Genomic DNA, 20,108 nt, shown 5'->3' on the forward strand with positions numbered 1-20,108 from the left:
CTCTGGCTGGTGCAATGGGGGGGTTCAGCCTACTCAGCAGCAGAACCTTGTCCATATAGTCAAGGGGTCAAAAGGCTCTGAAACAGAGACGGCGGTGCTGCTGCGCAGGACAGTACTGTAGGACACACAGGACCAGGAGAACCACTGTGGTCTCCTGAAGTTCAGGTGGACAACTGCCAGACTGTGGTTGCACAGAGCCCCAGACCGAGTGTGTTATGTGGTTCCCCTGCAAACAGAAACCAGAAAAACGCTGGGGGAGCTGCGTTGCCCAGGGTACCTTGTGTATTATGAGCTGTGCTGGACCAGCGGCAGCATCGCAAAGGTGAGTGCGGTCACACAAAGACCCTGCTTTTGCAGGACAGCTCATCCTGGACTGGCTCAGGTTACATGTCAGGCCACAGGACAAAGGTCTGGTGCAGCAGAAAGTGTGGCGAGAGATGTTCTTTTATCACAGATAATGAGCAAGAATGGCGATGACCTTCACTCACACACAAAAAAAAGGGAGCTCCCCAGCAGCAGCACACACCCTCCAGCATCCCTGTTAGTCTCAATGAAAGAAAGGCCTGGTCACAAGCTGGTAAGCAAAGCACTCCAGCCAGCCAAGAGCCTGAGGAAGCACAGTGGTCTTCGGGTAACATTATCTTCTCTTCTCCAAAAAACACAGACAATAGCAAAACGTTATAGTTCATCATGGAATTTTAGAGGTGCCAGAGCTTGCAGAAGTGGACTAATTACAGTGTTTGCCATGTCCAGCTGCTGCCCCTCTCTCTGGCCATGATCATCATAATGGTTGGTGCGACTGTGCACAACACAAGAGGGAGATTTCAACAAAGACCATCCTTTTTCAGGCAGTTTGCACCATTCTGCTTCAAAACCTGTCACTAAATTTAATTATGTAGAATGAAGAGGTGACTAAAACGGGCCAGTTGATTCTATACTATCAAACACAGAAATCGCATCTCAAAGCAGAGCTTCGCAATCGCAGGCCAGCAGGTAACAGAGTACAGCTCTCAACAATAAATCCCAGTACTATTACTATTACCTACTAAAGATAAAGGTTTACATTTCTACCAGCAGCATAAACAAAACAAACATTTGTGGGAAGTCAGTCTGGTCCAGTTGCTCGACGACTCGGCAGGCAATTCTTCCGTTCTGGGCTAAAGGCCCTCTGCTGGGACAGCTGGTAGTGTAATGGTTAGAGCTGCTACCTTTGGACCAAAAGGTTGCAGGTTTGAATCTCACCTCTGGGTGTAGTACCCTTGAGCAAAGTACTTACCCTAAATTGCTCTGGTAAAGTTACCCAGTTGTATAAAAATGGGTAAATAATCTACCTACAGCTAACATTGTAAATTGCTTTGGAGAAAATCATCAGCTGAATAAATAAATATAAATGCTGTATGTAGTTCTGCACACAGGGGGCCTCACACACCACCAGGATTTTATTTAATTTTTAATTGGATTTTTACATTTCTTTAAATCTTGAGTGTTTGCCATAACTGTTCATTTTAATGACATGAAAAAATTTACCAAAAATTTTCTTCCTGAAAACATTTCAAATTGTTAAATTTTTAATTGTTAGAAGTAATGTCATTGAGGCAGAATTCATGGCTGCTGTCAACCGGCTTGTTTCTGCCACTGCAGGCATAGAGTGTGTCTTTAGCACATGTGAACTTGGCCATTCTAAATTTAGGAAAAGGTTTGGCACAGAAAATGTGTGTCGTTTCAAGGCCCTAAACAGGAACGTCAAGCTGCATGAGCCATAAGTGACCCACACTTCTAGTAAAACTGTTGGTGTCTGAATGAAAGATTAACATCACTATCCAAAAGATGTGCTGTAATTTAATTTGACATTTTATAATGTGTTATAAGCCGTTTAAAGCTGACTGGTGTATTAATGTGGCCAGAGCCCCTGTCATTATTCATTCAAGTACTTTGTGTTGGTAGTTTCCTGTAATTTAAGGCTGCTTTCAAGTCCTCTTGTTACCAAATAAATCTAAGTTGATGAAAATAAATATATATTGGGAGGGGATCAGTAAACTTGACTGAACATTTTAAAAGATCATTACATTTAAAATTGGTGTAATTTCAACTCTGGCCTCCACCTTGTAATTAATTCCTTGCTTTAACAGAGTGGAAAAGTGCTAAAGTTCTGGTCATTGGGCCCTTCCATCACCTCCAGCCCCTGGAACACAGCACCAGTCAGACTCCTACAGAAAGTGATATTTGTACAAGTTCTAGAGGATACAGAGGAGGGGGTAGGACACAGGAAATTACGCAGTAAAGGATGGATTAAACAGCAAGAAAGGTGCAGTGAAAAGGCGACCTCTGGACGAGCACTGAGATGAGGAGCGCTGGATGGGAGCTGCGATCAGTCCCGTGCCACAGTATTACAGGGCGCCACTTCGGTGGCAGAAAGGCACCAGTCGGACATGAAGGCACAAGCACTCAAGGCACAGAGGCAAAGATTCCTGAACGTGAATCAGAGTAGAAAAGGGAAAAAATACATTACTGTATACATCACTATGTATTTCTTCTTGGAGGAAAAACTGCCACAAGATCAACATTTCATGCTGCGCAGCAAGGCTTATAGATTACTGCTGACATCTCTAGTTTGGTTTAAATCAGCTGCTCTCATCTTAGGTCCAGCATTTGAAATCATACGAACGCATAACTTTACAAGTCAATGAAAACACCAAAATTCCTCCTCAATACCAGTATCACTGTGAATAGTGCACCTTGCTCCCCCATAACACGGGACAGCAGAGTATAAAGACAGCCGCTGCCCAGCATGATGAGTGCCAAACTCCACAGAACCAGTATCTGCGTTCTTCCTCAAGGAGAGCTTCCCTGAAGAAGCTCCTTTAAAAACAGCAGGGCAACCTCACACATACTGTAGCTATAGTGCTCCGGGGCTAAAATGTCCAAGACACCTTGTCTTCCACAGTTCGCAGTGATGTTGGGGGGTTTCAAGGACTGCTACAAGACAGCTACTGACTGTATGTGGTGAGCAGTCCATCAGCAACAGATCCCACCAGACCTGGAATGTACACATGCATCAGGAAGATAAATGAGAGCAGCTTTGTGAGAGTGAACCACAGCAACCTGCTCTGGTTATCTGGCTTCCTAAATAATAACCACTTTCCTCCTTTAGCTGAGGAAATTCTGTGATAAACTGATAACACATTTATTCCATGAATTTATTAACTCCATCTACCTAAATGATTACATGGAATACTGATCTTCCTGAGAAAAAGGTTATATAAACAGTTCTCCACAAAAAAACAAGACAAATGTACCCCGTACCAATTTAAAGAGCGAGTCTAATTGTGAAAAACAAGTTTTTATCCATGTTGGGAATCTGGTGAACAGTGTGTTGAGGACAGGTGGTGTCCTGTCTTCCCAGCTCTCCTGCAGCATCTCGTACACATGTAGAACACTTGTGTGTTGCTTTGCCGTTACTTGTAGGTTAAGTTTGTCAGGCAGAATGAAGCCCTCTTCGCAGACGTGCTACCTTGCCACTGTCAAGTTCCAGGAGAGAGCTGCAGTGCACGCGTGTGCCAGGTTTCACTCCCCCTCTATCTGCTTTTGTAGTAGTCGGCTGGCTAGTAAGTCCACTCACCTGGCATTTCAGTGGTAAATGAGAATTAAAATATATTCAGAAACCTGCAGTCCAAATAGTCGTGGCACCTCTGCAACCACAGAGGCTCTGCTGCACCACCATCATCAAGGAACTCATTGCACTTAGCCAACATAGTTTTGCCGGGAAGGTGTCAAATCAGCCTGCATGTGCTTCGAAAGACCGGTAGAAAGGAAAGCAGTGTCATTATGGATTTATTAAAAAGAAAAAAAAAGGGGAAAAAAAAAATTTGCCACATTAAGTGCTGGAAATGAGACTAATAAATGAGAATTCTCAGTCACTAGGATACCTACAAGTTTATTTTGCAATTCTGAAACAGATAATGGCATGAGATAGAAGACTACATCCTATCCATAAAGGGGAGTGTGCCCAATTACCCTCAGAGCCACCATTTACAATACAATGGCTAATAATAATGTACTATAAATAACAGTGACAAGTGAAAAGTTACTCTGCAAAAGTATCACACAAAGGTAGATTGTTATACTGGCCAAAGAGGATATGTGATGTTAGCTGAAGTGAGTCATCCTTATGTGAAGACACCTATGAATACCACAGCTGTGACCTGGAGGTAGGGAACATTCAACTGGACATTAAAGGGGGCCAGATGTATAGCAAGACAGCCAAACTTTCCAACTAGCAGCTTTCAGGGAGAGAAAAGTAGAGGGAGGGCAGCCTGACATCCAAGTGACACACATACACAGACCCATGGTCCTCATCATTCCTCCTCCTCCTCTCTCTCAGGGAGAAAGATGTTGGATGTGAAATACAAGGTGTTACTTCTTACTTGAACTAAATAAGGTAAAATGGTGTGGTCCAGAGTTGGGTTTGCCATACGCAGTACCAGATACAAAACCAAGAGCACAAAGGTTGTGGCTCTGACATGGTTGACCTTCTCCAGCTCAGAACTGCTGAATCTCTCTACACTTAAGGGTCTCAAAACTCATGTCTTTCAGGCTCACTTACCCTGATTTCCTAAGTTGATAATAAACAGGTAAATGTTTAATCATTTTCTGATTATAAATTGTTCAATAATGGATAAACCTTTATGCAGGTACTTTTGTGATATATACTGGTTCATATGGTGGAATGCAACAAACTGACTGTACTCTAGAATCATGTGTTTGCACTCATGTCTCTCCTTCTGTTGATGTGATGCACTCATATTTTTCTCTCAAAATGTATGTTGTCACTCTGGGGAAAAGCATCTGCTCAATAAAGAAATGCAAATGTAACATGGGGCAGGAAAGTTGAGGATGCCAGCAGTAGCACTCCTAAAGGCAACCAAGGAGGGGCTTCTTCAACCCCAGAAGTCTGGCATATCGCATTGGGAACCCAAACAACCACACTAGTTACCATTGCATAAAACAAGTCCAAAGTCTACTGTGTTAATCCATGGTCCAAAAAAGCTTACCAGCACCTTTAGGAAACCTCAGCATAAAGTTACAAAGCATGGGGAAACAGCACAAAAGGGTACAAGAAGCAGAAGTAGCAGAACAGCTGAACTCTGTTTCAAAAGCCACATTAAGGACCTTAATTACCATGGCACTTTAAAACATAGTCCATACAGGAAGAGCACATTTGAGAATAAATCAAACTTAAAAGGCAGTTGCCAAAAGTGAGGTAAAGCTGCTAAATGAATAGCTGACCTCTATGAATTACACTGCCAACAAAGTCCAAATAGGCCATCCACCTACACCTCCAGCTGCTAATGTCCTCAATAATCTGCACAAGAGAACAATGAAGGAATAACTAAACGATGCAAACAGGTCTTTGTACAGTACAACTATTATCGGGGGGGAGCTTTTCGTGAAAAGTGACACGATGACAAGTGTTATTCAGAATACCTGGTCCCCATTTCTTTACGGACTCAAAACAGAGACATATCAACAGGCTAGTCCTGAATAAGGTATGGAAAAACTCTGAACATGCTGTACAAACGCACAACCTCGGCTTCTCAACATTAAGTATCATACAACTTGCCGCATGCTGCCTCACAGAGATCCCCGACCAGAACTACTGCATTTGTCAGGGCTGGGCATGCTCACACTGGCATCAGGGCATTGAGCAAGTGAACAGAGCTCAGCTTTTTCCTGTAATCCACAAGGCAACTACCATCACAAATTGAAATCTGCACAATCCCCCAAAAAACACCACAGATCTGCTTGTACACCCATCCAGCCCTTCATAAATAAAACTCCCCTAACTTCATACAGCCAGGAGTTGATTTAACCATTAAAAAAGGACACTATACAATCCACCAGAGAGAGCTGGAAGTTGACAGCAGATATACAGGCTGAGACAGCAGCAGAAAAAAAAACCTTAGCCGTGTTTGACTGACAGATCGGACTCCCTTCATACGGCAGCATTCTATAAAGTAGCCCATTATCAATGATGTAAGATTTATGGGGTCCCTCATAGAACAATGCAGAAAGTAAGCAGCTGGTGAGGAGCATTGTTCCACAGCTGAGTTATCAACTGCAAGGCATGGAGCAGATAAATCAAGCACTACACTACTGTCAAGCCAATATAATAAGAAGCAATAAAGAGCAAGAGAGTTCATAATTAAAATCAATGAACTTAGTGGCAGAACCTACAAGTGACAGTCAAAAAAAAAAAAGTTACCAAGAAGAGTCAAGCATTATAAGTGTACAATGAAGTGCACTCCAAAAAAAAAGTCTATTAATAAAGTTAACTCCCTGTGTCAGGGCAGGGTGGGAACTCATCTATTTTAAATATTGAAGGGGGGGGGAAGGAAGAAGAGGGGACCAAAAAAAAAAAAAAAAAAACACTGCACAATCACTTGCTGATCTGTCAGAAGACACCCTAGAGACATATGAAGCATACAAAACAGCAATTTTCTGAAGAGCATGGTGTGTCACTGATTCACCAGTCATTTCAGAACACTGAACTTCCTGCATACACTTGAAGTAGTACCCAAACAGCACTAAGAAATGCAACCTTATGACACGAGCTGAAGGAAGAAAGGCGACCACAACCCAGCTACAACAGGCACCAGAGACATTGCAACATCCGTTCCGGGTGCATCTCCCGCCTGAGTAAAGCTGCTCTGAAATGAGCCCACTTCGTCAGATAATCCAGTAGCGTAGAGAAACTCACTTCACTGCTCTTCAAACTCCTTCGGCAGGCTAAAGCGTTACCACCGTTACCTTGGATGGTTGGGGGGGGCAGCTGGCTGCCAGGCACTGCAGGTGCTCGGAGGCGTGGCCGCAGGACGGCAGGTGGGAGCAGCAGGCAGAGCGGCCCAGCCTCTTCATCAGGGAGGAGATGATGCTGCAGCCACACATCGGAGCGTCTGCAGGCGAAGGGGGGGTTGGGACTTGAAAAGCAGGAGTAGAGAGCGAGGTCCCACCTCTCTGCCCCACTGATGCACTGGACGACGCAGTTCTCGAATCAGGTGGATTCCACTAAAATCTTTCAGCTGGGACCGGTATACGTGGCGAGACACCTGCTGCTGTCTGCTGAGCTGCGCGTAGAGAGTCCCCTCAGCCACCGCCAACGCTGCGAGGGGTACACGTCGCCCAGCCGCTTCCCCACACACCTCCCGTCCCCATCCGGCTGCACACTCTGCTCGCAATCACACACACACGCTGAGAGAGCAGCAGCACTGCCTGTGTGTTCCGCCCTCTCTCCTCCAGTCACCACTGACTGTGAGCTACACTGGCATGATGCTCAGCCCCGGAATCACTGTCACAATCCTGGGGGAGACACCAGCCGCCAGCATCCCACCTCAGGGTCTTACAGAATAAGCAGAGGCACCACTGGGGAAAGTAACTTGCACATCCATCCTTATCTCCAGCAGACGCTGCACTTGAAATAAATCTTCTAGAGGTTTGGAAAAATCAGCTTTGATTTGGTCATTTACATTCCATTATCTAGATGAGTGCCTCTCTGGGTTCCAAGGAACCATGAAGTCAATCTACACAAACACATGACAAACCCTGCCATTTACCACAGCCTAGATATGAGGAACAGACAGAACGATAGGAAGAAATTAATGACTGGTGGATAAACAAGCATGTGTGAGAGGCAGAAAAAATTAAGACAGTGAGGCTGCCCCAGGCTGTTTGCAGTCTGCAGCAAAGAAACACTGACCATAGCACTGAAAGTAGTCACACCTTCACCACTGCTTTGCACTCATCAGGCCACTGACTGCAGACACTCACTGGCTCATGGACAAGGTACCTTAGAGGAACCGAAGAGCTTCTAGGGAGGGGACAGTAGGGGTCACAGTAGCAGCCTTCAGGGAAGCTACACCAGGTTCTGTGAGACGGAGCTTGACAGGGCGTCTATTAATAGCCCCGGAAAGAAAGCTGCAGAGCATTACCTCCAGAAAGCCAGACAGCTGAAACCCCATCCACACAGCTCGATACACACTTCCCGTCACAAAAAGGCTGTTGTGCATTCTGCATTTGTAAAAGTACTACATTTGTCATGGTAACCATCTAGTTTCTAGCAGCACTTTGGATAAGTTCTCAAGGAGAACAGCTTGGTTGCCTTCTGCTACCCTCAAGTAGGTAAGGTGTGGACAACTGGAGCCCCTTACAACTGGGTCCAACATCCTCTTCCTTGGAATGGATGTGGTGCTTCAGCTGGCTGAGCAGTCGGTACATGCTTCTGAAAGCAGTGAGTCAGCAGAGTCCAGACACTCCAAGCCCACAACAGGAAGGGGATGGTCGACCACAAGACAGCTCCTTAGGCAATTTGCTTTCAGTTCGACAGGCAAAGAGGGATGCTGTTCATAGCTGATTAATGCTCTCCAAATGTATCCATTTCACTTGTTTAAAAAAGGAAAAAAAAAAAAAAAAAAAAGCCTTAAAGACCAACCTCCCAACATTTAAAAGGACCACCTTTAGAGCTGTGCAAGCTCAAGGAGGTCCAAACCACAACACAAGGAAATGCAAGCAAAAAGGTCTCCACATCAAGACGACAAATCTCTTTCCCAATGTCAGAAACAGGACCTTCACAGAACCCCTCCCTGCTAAGGGCAGCTAGAAGCATCCTCACCTTGACCCCTCACCCTGCAGAACAGCACAGACTCAGCAGGACCCTTGAACAAAGGCATTCAAACCAACTGCACATTCGCCCTCATGCTCCCTCCTCTATAAGAGAATACAACCACTAATCCGGCAATTAAATGTGCCAGGAAAATTTTCTGCAGTTAACATCAAGAGCCCATTAAAGTGCAAAGATTGCAAAGACACTAACAGTCCTTGAGTTCACCTCTACTGAAGATTTCAAGTGCAGCTAACGTGCTGCTAAGAAATGCATATGACACAGGAAACCCAGCACTGTCTGCGTTTCCGTCTTATGTACATCTTAAAATATGCTCTTCCAAGAGACCTCAAGGAACATACATACAGTACCTTCATAGCATACATACAATACCTTCGTTTTATGGATACCTCTGCCATGTGCTTTGACATTCCACAATATCACAGAAGCACAAAAACTGGTTTATATAGCCCTGTATGACAACCCAACTATTAGACATTTGCTTCATATAGCTCTAATGAAAACAAAACTCATCTAAAATCAAATCCTCAATCCATACATCCTTTTTCCCCCTCAGCATGGAACTAGAGACAAGTCCAAGGATTTTGTTCATTATTTATGAGTATTGTCTTACACCATGTCAGGTTCCTGAGTCCACATCGATCCAAAACACTAAAAACATCCTTCATAAAACATGGACAAGATGTTCTTTGTGCCAGGGCACATCGTCCATTATTTCGCTGCATAATAGGCTATACGTAAAACAGCTTTGCAGCATGCAACAATATGGACTACAGCTGAGGCTTTGCATCTGCTGCAGTGAGTCCAGCTTTCTTTATGGAGAGGTGATCTCTACTACTGGCAATGAGATGACCATGAGGACTACTGATAAACCACATTTTTTTTTCTACAGCTCAAATACTAATCAGGTGGTACAGGAGGGGCCATTCCCCTTCATGAGAAATCATTACTTGGGTAAAGAGCAGACTAAGTCATTTGGATTTTTCTTTGTTTTATGCACAGCACAATGTCAAAACAGCATGGAGATAAAAGTAAACCAAGAAAAGCAAATACGTCCACAGCAATTTGAATGTTTTTAATAAAATCAGTAAACCACCCAGCAGTGGTAATAACGTGACTACTGGTAAAATTTGTAAAGCTAGCTTGTAAATTTTTCCAACATTTTTCAGCTGTGCCAACCCATCTGACTGGACACACCAAGTACAAGAAGATGCTGAAGATGCAAGCACAAAAAGCAAGTCACGTCTTGTCTGGTGAATTGAGACTCCAACCTCCACAATGCATCAATTTCCCCACTGCAGTAGAGAGTACTGTCTGGCAGCAACTGGATAAGCACCTTAAAAAAATAGGACCAACCTGTCCTTTTATCTGGTTCTTTACTAAGGCTATGTAGCAACTCTACAAATGACTACTACCAGCTAAAAATCTAGAGCGATATACAGTTATGCATCCTAGTTGTCTGCATTCCAACTCACAGAGAACCACCATAGCTACTGCTATACTGCTACAGGGGGACAATTTATGCATTATGCATTAGTGGTGCACATCTAGCGGTAGAAGCATAGGGCTGAATTTTGACAAATGTGTCATCTTGCAAACAAATTAACTTTCAGGGTACGTAGAAAGTAATTATATCCAAAACATTGCAAGATGGCAAATGTATTTCATTCTGTTCTTCCCTGGGAGTATTACTATTTCAGTACTCTGTCGTTTGGCTGTCACTTTATTGAACACAACAGACAGGACTTTCAGGCGCTAAAATTTATACCACACGTGAAGAGATAAAACGAGGGGGGAAGAAAACAGTGCTATATTCTACTTATCATGACATTTCAGCAACTTGCCACAGGTTCCCATCATACCACACCTCTACTGCCCTGCTGAGCCCTCAGTCGCCCTTCGGCTCCTTCGCAATTTGTCAAGTTTCTTACTATGACTCATGTTCCTTATTGTTGGCAGAATGGTTCAAAGAGCTTTTATGTATTTGACTTTTCAAATGGGGGGGGGGCAGCCCAAGTCAATCATGTCAAAATATCAGTTTCTCCAGTGTTCGCTTGAAAAGACACACCAGATTTTACTTCACAAAAATACAACTCGAGTCTTGTTTCAAAACTGCTCTTTAACTACACAAGCCATTTTTGTTTCCCAAGAGGTAGGAGTCTTACAAAAAGGAATGTCTTCTTCGTGTTTGTACAGCATTCCATCACTGCATGGTGCAACCCTGACAGAATGAAAGCCTGCACTCCTACCTTGTACATAGGGAGCGTCAGAGACCTGCATATGCATCTCATCCCTTCCTGGAAAGCGAGCGATCCGCCCTCCGGACGACACCACATTCAGAGCAGCACCACTTTCGCTGCTAGCTTCATGACCTAATATTTAGACATCCAACATTTTAACTGAGGCCTGTGGCTTCTGAAAGGCTCAAGTTGTTTCAGGCCTAAAGGCCCGAGGCACAAGGTCAGCACCTAAGATCCGCAGTGATGCAATTAGAAAGCACTGGACACAGTCTGAGCTGTTCTGCTTCCACAGGAAGGTGTCAGATAACATGGACAAGTCAGAGCACAAACCAGCAGCACCTTTACACATTCATCCATATATTGTCCATGTGAGAAATGACAAGAGAAATAGAACTGGAACCCTGTGGATGCTGCCTTTTATTCCAGCTGAGCTGCTAATTTGCCATCATTCAGGTATTGCACAAACCGCTTTGAACAATAGCAGAGAACTCGTATGAACCCAAATTCCTGACAAACAGAACTGTCAGGAGTGTGTTTGTACTTGTTAATTTAAGTTCCATGTGGTATTAATTAGAATTGAACCTGGATTGTTAAATCCCTTAGTTAATTGTTCAAAAAGCTAAAAACAATTACATAACTGTTGGAAAAACCATCTGAAATACTGTTAATGGATAAAATTAAACTGTTTATATTGCTGTGTTGAACAAAATTTTAAAAATGTAAAAGCAACAAACAGCAAATGCTTTCCTTTTGAAATCTGAGTTGTACAATACATTGAAATGTCACCTCTGTCAAGTAGAATTCAGAGCTCAATTTGGATAAAGCACATACTAAGGACAGAGTTGGGAACTACTGATGTATACTGTACCCTTAAAGTTATTATACATTGTTTTTCCACTTTAGTTATGCTCAGGCTAAAGGCCCCAGTATCTGAGGTTACACGAGTAGCTGTTAAACAGTAAACACAGTTAAACAAGTGCAGGTGTGACATTATACCTTCTTCACACTAAAAGGACTGCCAGTTTCACCTATATTTGAGATCAGCTGCACTTGGAGAGAATCTAAATGAAATGTAACACCCCACTGTACCTATGGTGCCATGATGGCACCCCACAGGAACCTATGGGAACCTACACACACCCTGTTCTTTTGATCCTGGGGCCATTTCAGAAGAGCAAACTACATGTTCATCTAGAGCATCTTCAGCACTTGTGTTTTATTGCAAAATTATCCAGAAAACTGACAAAGTACACTGGCACACAAACACAAACATACACCATCGTGAGAAGAAAGCCTTGTGGAGATCATCTCTGCCCTACAGGTCTGTGATGCACACTATTAAGGGTTGGATGGGAATCTGGTACTTCCATGTTCAATGTAGAGTCACAGTACCCTACAGTGTGATGTCACAGCACTCCCTACACACACCCCTCCGATCACTTTGCCATACAGGTGGACTGCTATCCCACAGGAAAGGCTGTCCTCGTGGGGTGTAGTTTGTGGCAAGACGGGACCTGCCAGAGCTCGTGTGGGTTTCATGTCTCAATCAGAACAGTGTGAAGCTGAAAATCTCTTCCTGGAAGGAAACAGCGGTGGAGGGGGGGGTCATTTAACAAGACCGCAAGAACTCAGGCTGTTTCCTTTACGGTTTAGATGAGTCAACATGCGCCTGTGCTGTAGCACACAAGAGCAGAGAATTAACATGGAGACAAAGTGAGACGCTGCCCTGCGGCTCAGCTGTGGGACGTGCAGGAGCTGTAAATCAGCTGTGAGCGGCACTCTCACTACTGGGGCTGCTCCCACGCTGACACGGGACAAAGGGGCCAGAAAGCTGCTCATTTACAATATAAGTGTGTTGCGCATGAAACTGAAGCTGGGCTCAGTTCACCTTCAGTGTTCACTTTTGCAACTGGACCTAAACAGCACAGCAAAGTGAGTGGCACAAACAAGACAGAAGCACAACCAACAAAAAGCACATAACAGCACATTCTGGTTATCACCCTCTAGTGGCTAGAGGTGAGGGATCAACAAACAGAAGCCTTGACCCTCAACATAGCTTATTGTGGTTATATTTAAGTTTCCCCAAGTGCAAAAAAAAAAAAAAAGTTTGAATCCTGAATCACCTTGCCTTGTTTCAAAAAAAATTTAAAAAAGGGCACAAAACAGCTGACAAACATTTGTAAGCCTCATAACCCTGTTCCTACACCTACAACTCAAGGTACAATGCCATTCTAACCTGACAGTGAAGAGGCACACACCTCTTCCAATGTACATGCTGTCAAGGGAGAGCCCTTTACTTGAAACCCATCAGGCACCAAGCTGCCCACAGATATCTTGCTCAGAAACACAGGACAGAAAACCACAGCTAACAGAGGCCTCTTTGAGCTCAGATCCCCAACACAGGGCGCCGCTGAAGAGGCAAGTTAACCAAATTTACAGTTGTAAGTAAATAATGACTCTTATTCCAGCGGCTAACAGAACATGCAAAGATACATGCTAACAAATCAAGAACATGATCTTCTTATGCAGGAACCAAACCCTGGAAACAATGTACAGTATTGTAGAAATACTAGATTTCAACCCTATGCTACAGAATAACATGAGCAATAAAAGCACTAACAACTGGCACTGTGAGATGAGTCATCTGAACTGAGGAGAGAGATTAATGAACCAAAAACAGCCCTTTTCCCCAACTGAGAGAAACACTAGTGTTTGCTGCTCACAGCCCAGGGGGTCAAGGAGGACCACTAGTGCTGCTACATACAGGGAACACCAAAAGACAGAACAGCACTGCCTTATTAGCATTTTTCCACCCCTGCAATGAACTCCACTGTGATGAAGCTCACAGCATTAACTGTCAGCAGCCATCAACAATCAGGACCAAGCTGGAAGAAAGAAGGACTGCAGTACACACCACCTGTGAACCGCCCTTCCATTTCCATTCAGGAACGACCATGTGATAAAGAGCCTCATTCCTGCAGCAAAGAGTGGGTTCTGCAGAACACAGACCACCCTGGAGTGCTGGTGTGGGATCACAGTTCTCTCACCTGGCAGATTCTAAGCGACAACAGCTGCCCACTGAAAGTAACAAGGATGAAATGTGATAAAGGCACTGCAGAAAGGTGGATAACTTTTCAATGAAAATTTCCAAAGCCCCTAAGCTGCATATACACATAGACAGACACCTACTGACCCCTGAAGCTCAACACTTCTCTCCTTTGTTCTGAGGCAGCTGTTGGTGTGGAGCACTCGCAAGCTGGCAGCCAGAGATGATCATCTTCAGACCTGAAAAAGTTCAACGTGTCGCTTCACCTCATGAAGCAAACCAACCTCAAGACAGCAGAACCAGGCAGTGTGCTGCTGGGTCAAGGAACTGTAGAACTGCCACCACACCACACCACACCACACCCTGTGGAGCCTCTAACACACTCACCTTTTAGGAGCCCACCACTAAGATACTGGTTAATTTCAGCATTCATCATACTGTTTGTCCTGTTGGCGAGAAGGCAGTCAGCAGGGTTCTTTCATACCTTTCACTGCTGTGACTCTAGTCAATGGAATTGCTAAGCAACACCATCTCTGCAGAGGCAGGCAACCTCATTTCTACACATGGGGGGTAAATGAATAATGCTTCTTTGGCACACCATGGTAAACTGTCAGATAGACCTTGAGAAAACTGCTGTGTGAACTTGAGATGGTGGGTGTCTGCCTCTGCCCTGAAGTCCTTCCATTTACCTTAAGGAGCAAGTCATTTCCTGTCACCACTCTAACTCCATTTTCACACAAATTATGAGACCGAGCATCACGTAATGTTCACTCTTATGGAAGTAAGTCTGGCAGGTAGTCTTAAGAGTTGTCTTGCAAGCTGAAGGTCTGCAGTTCAAATGTTTCATCCTGCTGTAGTACTCTTGATGAAGTCTTTCTCTCTCTCTCACACACACACACACAGTCTGAAACCACCCGTCCCAAACGGGATCATGACGAACCGGAGCCTAACCCGGCAACAGAGTACGCAATTCTGGAGGGGGACACACCCAGGACGGGATGCCAGTCCGTCACAAGGCACCCCGAGCAGGACTCGAACCCAGACAAGAGCGGGCGCAGGCCAAACCCGCTGCGTCACCACGCCCCTCGCTCTTGATGAGGTTAGTCATCCTGAATTAATACAGCAGAGATAACCCAGCTTTGTAAATGGGTAAATCATTAAAACCTTTAGTCTTATAAACCTTACAATATAAACTGTTGGACAAAGAAATGAACTAAATGTCAATAAGTTCTACTCAACATGGACGGATGGATCAATGAATGTTTGGGTCATCAAGTAACCAGTAAACACTAAATTACAAAGTTGATACAAGAAGTCATTCCACAAGTTCATTACATCACTGCATAATTATTACACCCAAAAACAGGACATAACAGATGCAGAAAAAAGTAATCTCAACAGGGGAGCACAGCTCCAGTTCTCAAAAGCCAAAGGGCGTCCTGGTTTACCACAGTCTGAACTCTTAATTACTGTACTGAAGTAGTAACCTTGACAGTATGTCATCTCACCTAAAGTTTAAAGTGCTCATCAGGTACTAATTAAAAAGTGTTCTCCAAAACTTGCAGGATTCTGTGCCCTGAAAGACCACAGTATTTTATTATTTAAAAAAAAAAAAGCACACTACTCCCTCTTCATGTAAGCACAGACCATTACTGGAAGAAGAAACTGATTTGTTGATCGAAATTTTGTTATAGAAAATATAAAAGCAAAATGAGTCATCTGAGCTTCTGAGATAGAGAAGCAAAAAAAAAAAAAAAATTGCAACAGTCATCCGAAGTGAAAGATGTCAAGTTCCTTCCCTAAACTAAAACAGTATGCCATTGATAACACAGGAGCATAAGTCTAATACTTTCAAGAGAGCAGAGCAAAGCAAAACCACTACTGCAAGCAAACCAGTGCACACAACCATAAATAACAAAAGTAGTATTTTTCCCCTTCTGTTAGCTGATTGTGTCCCTGAGAATTTTAGGCTGCTCGTGCACAGATGCTCCCAGACATTGCACATAGACTTCAGCCCATCCAAACAAGTTAAATGTGTTTCCCAAGATGTTAGGGGAGATACCACATACAGAGCACCATTGTTCAGACAACTGGCAGCCATGCCAACACCCAGAAGCAGATGTTAAATCAACTCCGTTTCCATACCAAGAATCTAGAGTGACCGCCAGCCATAAGATGGTACTGATAAATAAAGACCTAGCACATCATAAATCAAACTTGATAAACAATCTTACATGACCATGTCAGAGTAAAAATTTACTGATTATGTGGGGGGGCAGAGAAGGTAACTGTTACAGAACAAAGTTTGTGTTTGCATTGACAAGTCAAGAGGAGACACTCACGATTCTGCCTGGTGAGGCCACAGCTGGATCACTCCCTCCTTCCTGTTGCTCCTCCAGCACAGCCTAGAAGAGATGGTACATCATTGCCCCGGTGACAAACACCCTGGAAAAAGGCCACAGCTCAGGTAGTTAAAGTATTCAGGAGTCACTTGAGGAACATGTGTCCCTTTTAAGTGCATTCGGTTTCAAAACAAAACAAGCTTGTCTCAGTGTTTTGTACAGCTCAAGATATCCAGAAGCCTGCAGCACATCAGGTCTGTGGTGACCCAGCTTCTGAGCCACATGACATGCACAAAATGGATCTGTGGGAGACAGGGATCCCTGGGAAGGCAAGAAGATACCTTTGCTTCACAGAACAGACTAATGAGCCACTCAGACTTACTAATGAATGATTTCAGGCCTGCAAATAAACAGCACAGTTCCTGGTTTACAGTGCCAATAGGCATTTTCATTGGAGGGAGAACATGCAAACACTTTAGGGTTGGGCTGCTGGTGCATTCAAAGGGGCCTAGGATCTTTCCTTCCAGATAAACCTAATGCAGACACTAGAAAGGTAAACATGTTTGGCAGCTGCAGCCTTAAACACCACAACCCTAAACCCAAGAGTTCAGTGTTTTTGTACACCTACCTAAGCAGTGCTGCAAAGCCAATGGGTTGACTTGAAAACAAAGGCAACCTATCAGATTTAAAAAGAAAGTTTCTGAAAAGTTAGTAATTCTTTGGCTAGACTAGACACATTAATGAGAGAAAACATGACACTGACAGCAAACCTCAAGTCAACAAAGCTAACATTTCATCTATAAATTTAATGCTTTAGTACAAGTGATCACCAACTGACCAAAAGGACAAACTCAGTTCAAAATGTCCACTCCTTCACCTTCATTTGTCCTTCAGAACCAAAGCAATGGCATGATCAGTAAGCTCACAGAACGACACAGATGGAAGGAGACAGAAAACAGAGAATAGATTTCCTTCTCAAAATGCTGTACGGCATACCATGCCACTAGAGCGATCTCAGAAATATACCTACAGATTCTGGCGCATAGAGCGGGGTGCAGTTGTCACACTTGTTCTATGGCTTCCACGTTAAAGCAGTTTCCATTGCTGACAGATTCAGGCTTTAATACTCATCACCACAACAGGGTGTCTTTAGCATTCTATACCACATCGTGGGCAACAAGTTCACAGAATGGATGGCACAAGGACGAGGTGTACAAATACAACACTGAAAACAGGGGCCTTCCCAGAACCCAGGCAAAAACAAACAGAGCCCTGTTGTGGATTTTTATACATTGCACAAAAGAAGTGGTTCTGTTCCTTGCCCTGTAAAGAAAAGCACCCTTACTCCCACCCCCAACACAAAAAAGAATGAAGTGTTTGAGAAAATCATTTTCCAACAAAACAGAACACGTCCCAAATGCGAGATACATTTCCAAAGAAAGCAGAAATTCCTACATAGCACCCAGAACACTCCTCTCAAAGAGAGATGAGCAGTATGATTATAATTCAAAGGATTACCAATTAGGGTTCAGGATGTCTAGCAAGGCAATTTCCAGCACAAATGTCTTGGGTGTAAATTACTCAGAAACTCAACACAAATCCCAGAGCTTGTTGTTAGGATGCACTGGAAATACTCAGTCTGGAACAGACCACATAGCAATTTGTCAGCATATAGAACTTGACCAGCATAAGTTCTGCTTTGGTATCCCAAAAGACAAAGAGCTTCTGGACATAAAGCTAGAGCAGGGCCAAAAATAAAGCAAACATTAAGGGATCTTGGGCCACACTCATTCAACAATTTTTCCAGTGCTATGTAATTTCTTTCTGGTTTGTGGAAAATATCTGCAGTCCTCTTTTTTTTTTTTTTTTTTTAGGCTGAATAGAAATGAAAATATAAAATGTCCATATATAAAATATCTATATAGTTTACAGCACTAGGCATAGAAAGCATTTTATTGTTTAAAAGTCAAATACATGAACAGTTTTGCACAAAGGACACCCCATTATGTCCAGGGAAGAGGAACAGATGCTTCATTTGTCATAATGGGAAAACCATTGATTTGAGTAGGTGTCAGCCCTTCAAGGACTCTGAGAAATGGCCTGGAACACCGAGCAGTACAAGACACCATTCACACTGCGTGTCAGAACACTCCTTTCTCTGCTGCCCAGGCCAAATTCCCAACGTCGTACCAAAACACAACCGTCTGGGTCCAGTGAGCTTTACCCAGAACAGGACAGATTCCGGCACGTGGTGAACAAAACACAGAGAGGAAGCGCTCTATGATGACACTGCATGCAAAAGTGCTCTACGGTCCTGTATTGTATAATTTTTAAAACTTACGATTTAGGAGACACTGGCAAGAACAGAAGCTGTTGTGTTATTCTGTGGCCACAGTGAAATTGATTATAACTTATGTAACAATCTGTTGTACTGATAGTAGAAACTTTACAGAAAAAGGAAAAGTGTGAAGGAACAAAATGAACCCAGGTTACACATATACCTCCAGTTAACGGTCAAGAAAGCAAAGCCAAGTGAAAGTCTAAGTAGCTTTTGTTGTCATTTCAACCATATACAGCTGGTACAGTATACAGTAAAACAAAACAACGTTCCTACAGGACCATGGTGCTACATAGAAACAACTCAGAGCTACCTAGGCAAACAATATATATTTATATATACGAATATAACAACAATTGTACAATAAATGCTGTAAATGTAAACATACTAGTCAGGTTTTTAGCAGCAAGCAGGGCAAAGGGCGATCCCCATGCTGGCACATAATCTCTTCAATGTACGACTGGTGGCGTGGGCTGAGCAAAAGTTAACCAAACAGGGCAGTCCACAGAGGTGGCAAAACCCTCACCAAGCCAGGAGGTACAAGCAGCTTGTTACACATACTGCTCTTTGTCTACCAGCAGCTGCTCATCACAGGAAGCAGAGTGACTGAGCAGATGGAGGAGGAATGCAGGTCGCACCCAGTCATTAAGATGCTACCTCCCAAAGTGCATTGCTCCACATGGCAACATTACTGATGTTTCAGTACACAGTTTTTGCCCAGCAACTTAGCAGGCAGGGCAATGCTGAGCCCCTCCTACCCATGAGACACCAGATTTTTGACATCAAAATTAAGGAAATGAAAAACCCATTCCCATCTATTCAGAAGCCTGATGAACATCACTCCTTACATCCCCTTCTTTCCAAGCCATCAGCTCAATCATGTGACAGTCCACCTCCAGCAGTACTAAGTTTCTACAGTACTGACTAAACCACAGGTAAAGGAGGGCTCACCTCAGTCTCCAGAAACAACCTCCGTACAGGGAACGCTCTCCTCAGGGTCTTCATCAGACAGACGCACCAACACAGACACCTCCCTCATGCAAACCAGGCCAGTGTGTCAGTAGCAAGCCCGTGGCGCCTGTGCCACACACCCAGAACAAGCAGGGAGGGTGACATGGAGGCAGCAGTCCAGGGACACGGTCATAAACGGAGCTCCAGTTGCAAAGAGAAATCGCTTTCTGGCTTCCAGAGAACTTGTGGCTTTTTGGCAGGAAAAAGGATCAAACAACTCTGAGCAAGGGAGGCTTAAAGCATAGTCCCTCTGGTATCAAAGTGCACATTTCAAGAACAAAGCTTGTTCTTCCCCACATGTGGCAGAAAGTAGGGTAAAACAAGACCTGAGAAAACCATTGAAACACTCTCTTGAGAAAACCCAAGCCCACAAGTAAGAACAGAAGAGGATCCATTAATTCTTCAATTTTTTTCCACATTTCAAAGGAAAAACCCCATATTCACTAGCAAATTTCCT

At 43.8% G+C, this 20,108-nt stretch overlaps 1 protein-coding gene across 2 annotated transcripts in view; it reads right to left on the reverse strand.

The window, feature by feature from the left end:
• LOC108936717 (F-box/WD repeat-containing protein 7-like) overlaps positions 1 to 20,108 on the reverse strand; it is an 85,816-nt gene that overhangs the window by 51,719 nt on the left and 13,989 nt on the right. The window contains exon 2 of one of the 2 annotated variants that reach the window (XM_029250511.1): positions 16,303 to 16,365. The exons of the other annotated variant lie outside the window; for it this stretch is intronic. The gene's annotated coding sequence lies outside the window, so the exon portion shown is untranslated. The remainder of the gene's footprint in view (positions 1 to 16,302; positions 16,366 to 20,108) is intronic. 2 annotated transcript variants of the gene reach the window in all.

Source organism: Scleropages formosus, chromosome 3, assembly GCF_900964775.1.
Source record: "Scleropages formosus chromosome 3, fSclFor1.1, whole genome shotgun sequence".
NCBI lineage: Eukaryota > Metazoa > Chordata > Actinopteri > Osteoglossiformes > Osteoglossidae > Scleropages > Scleropages formosus.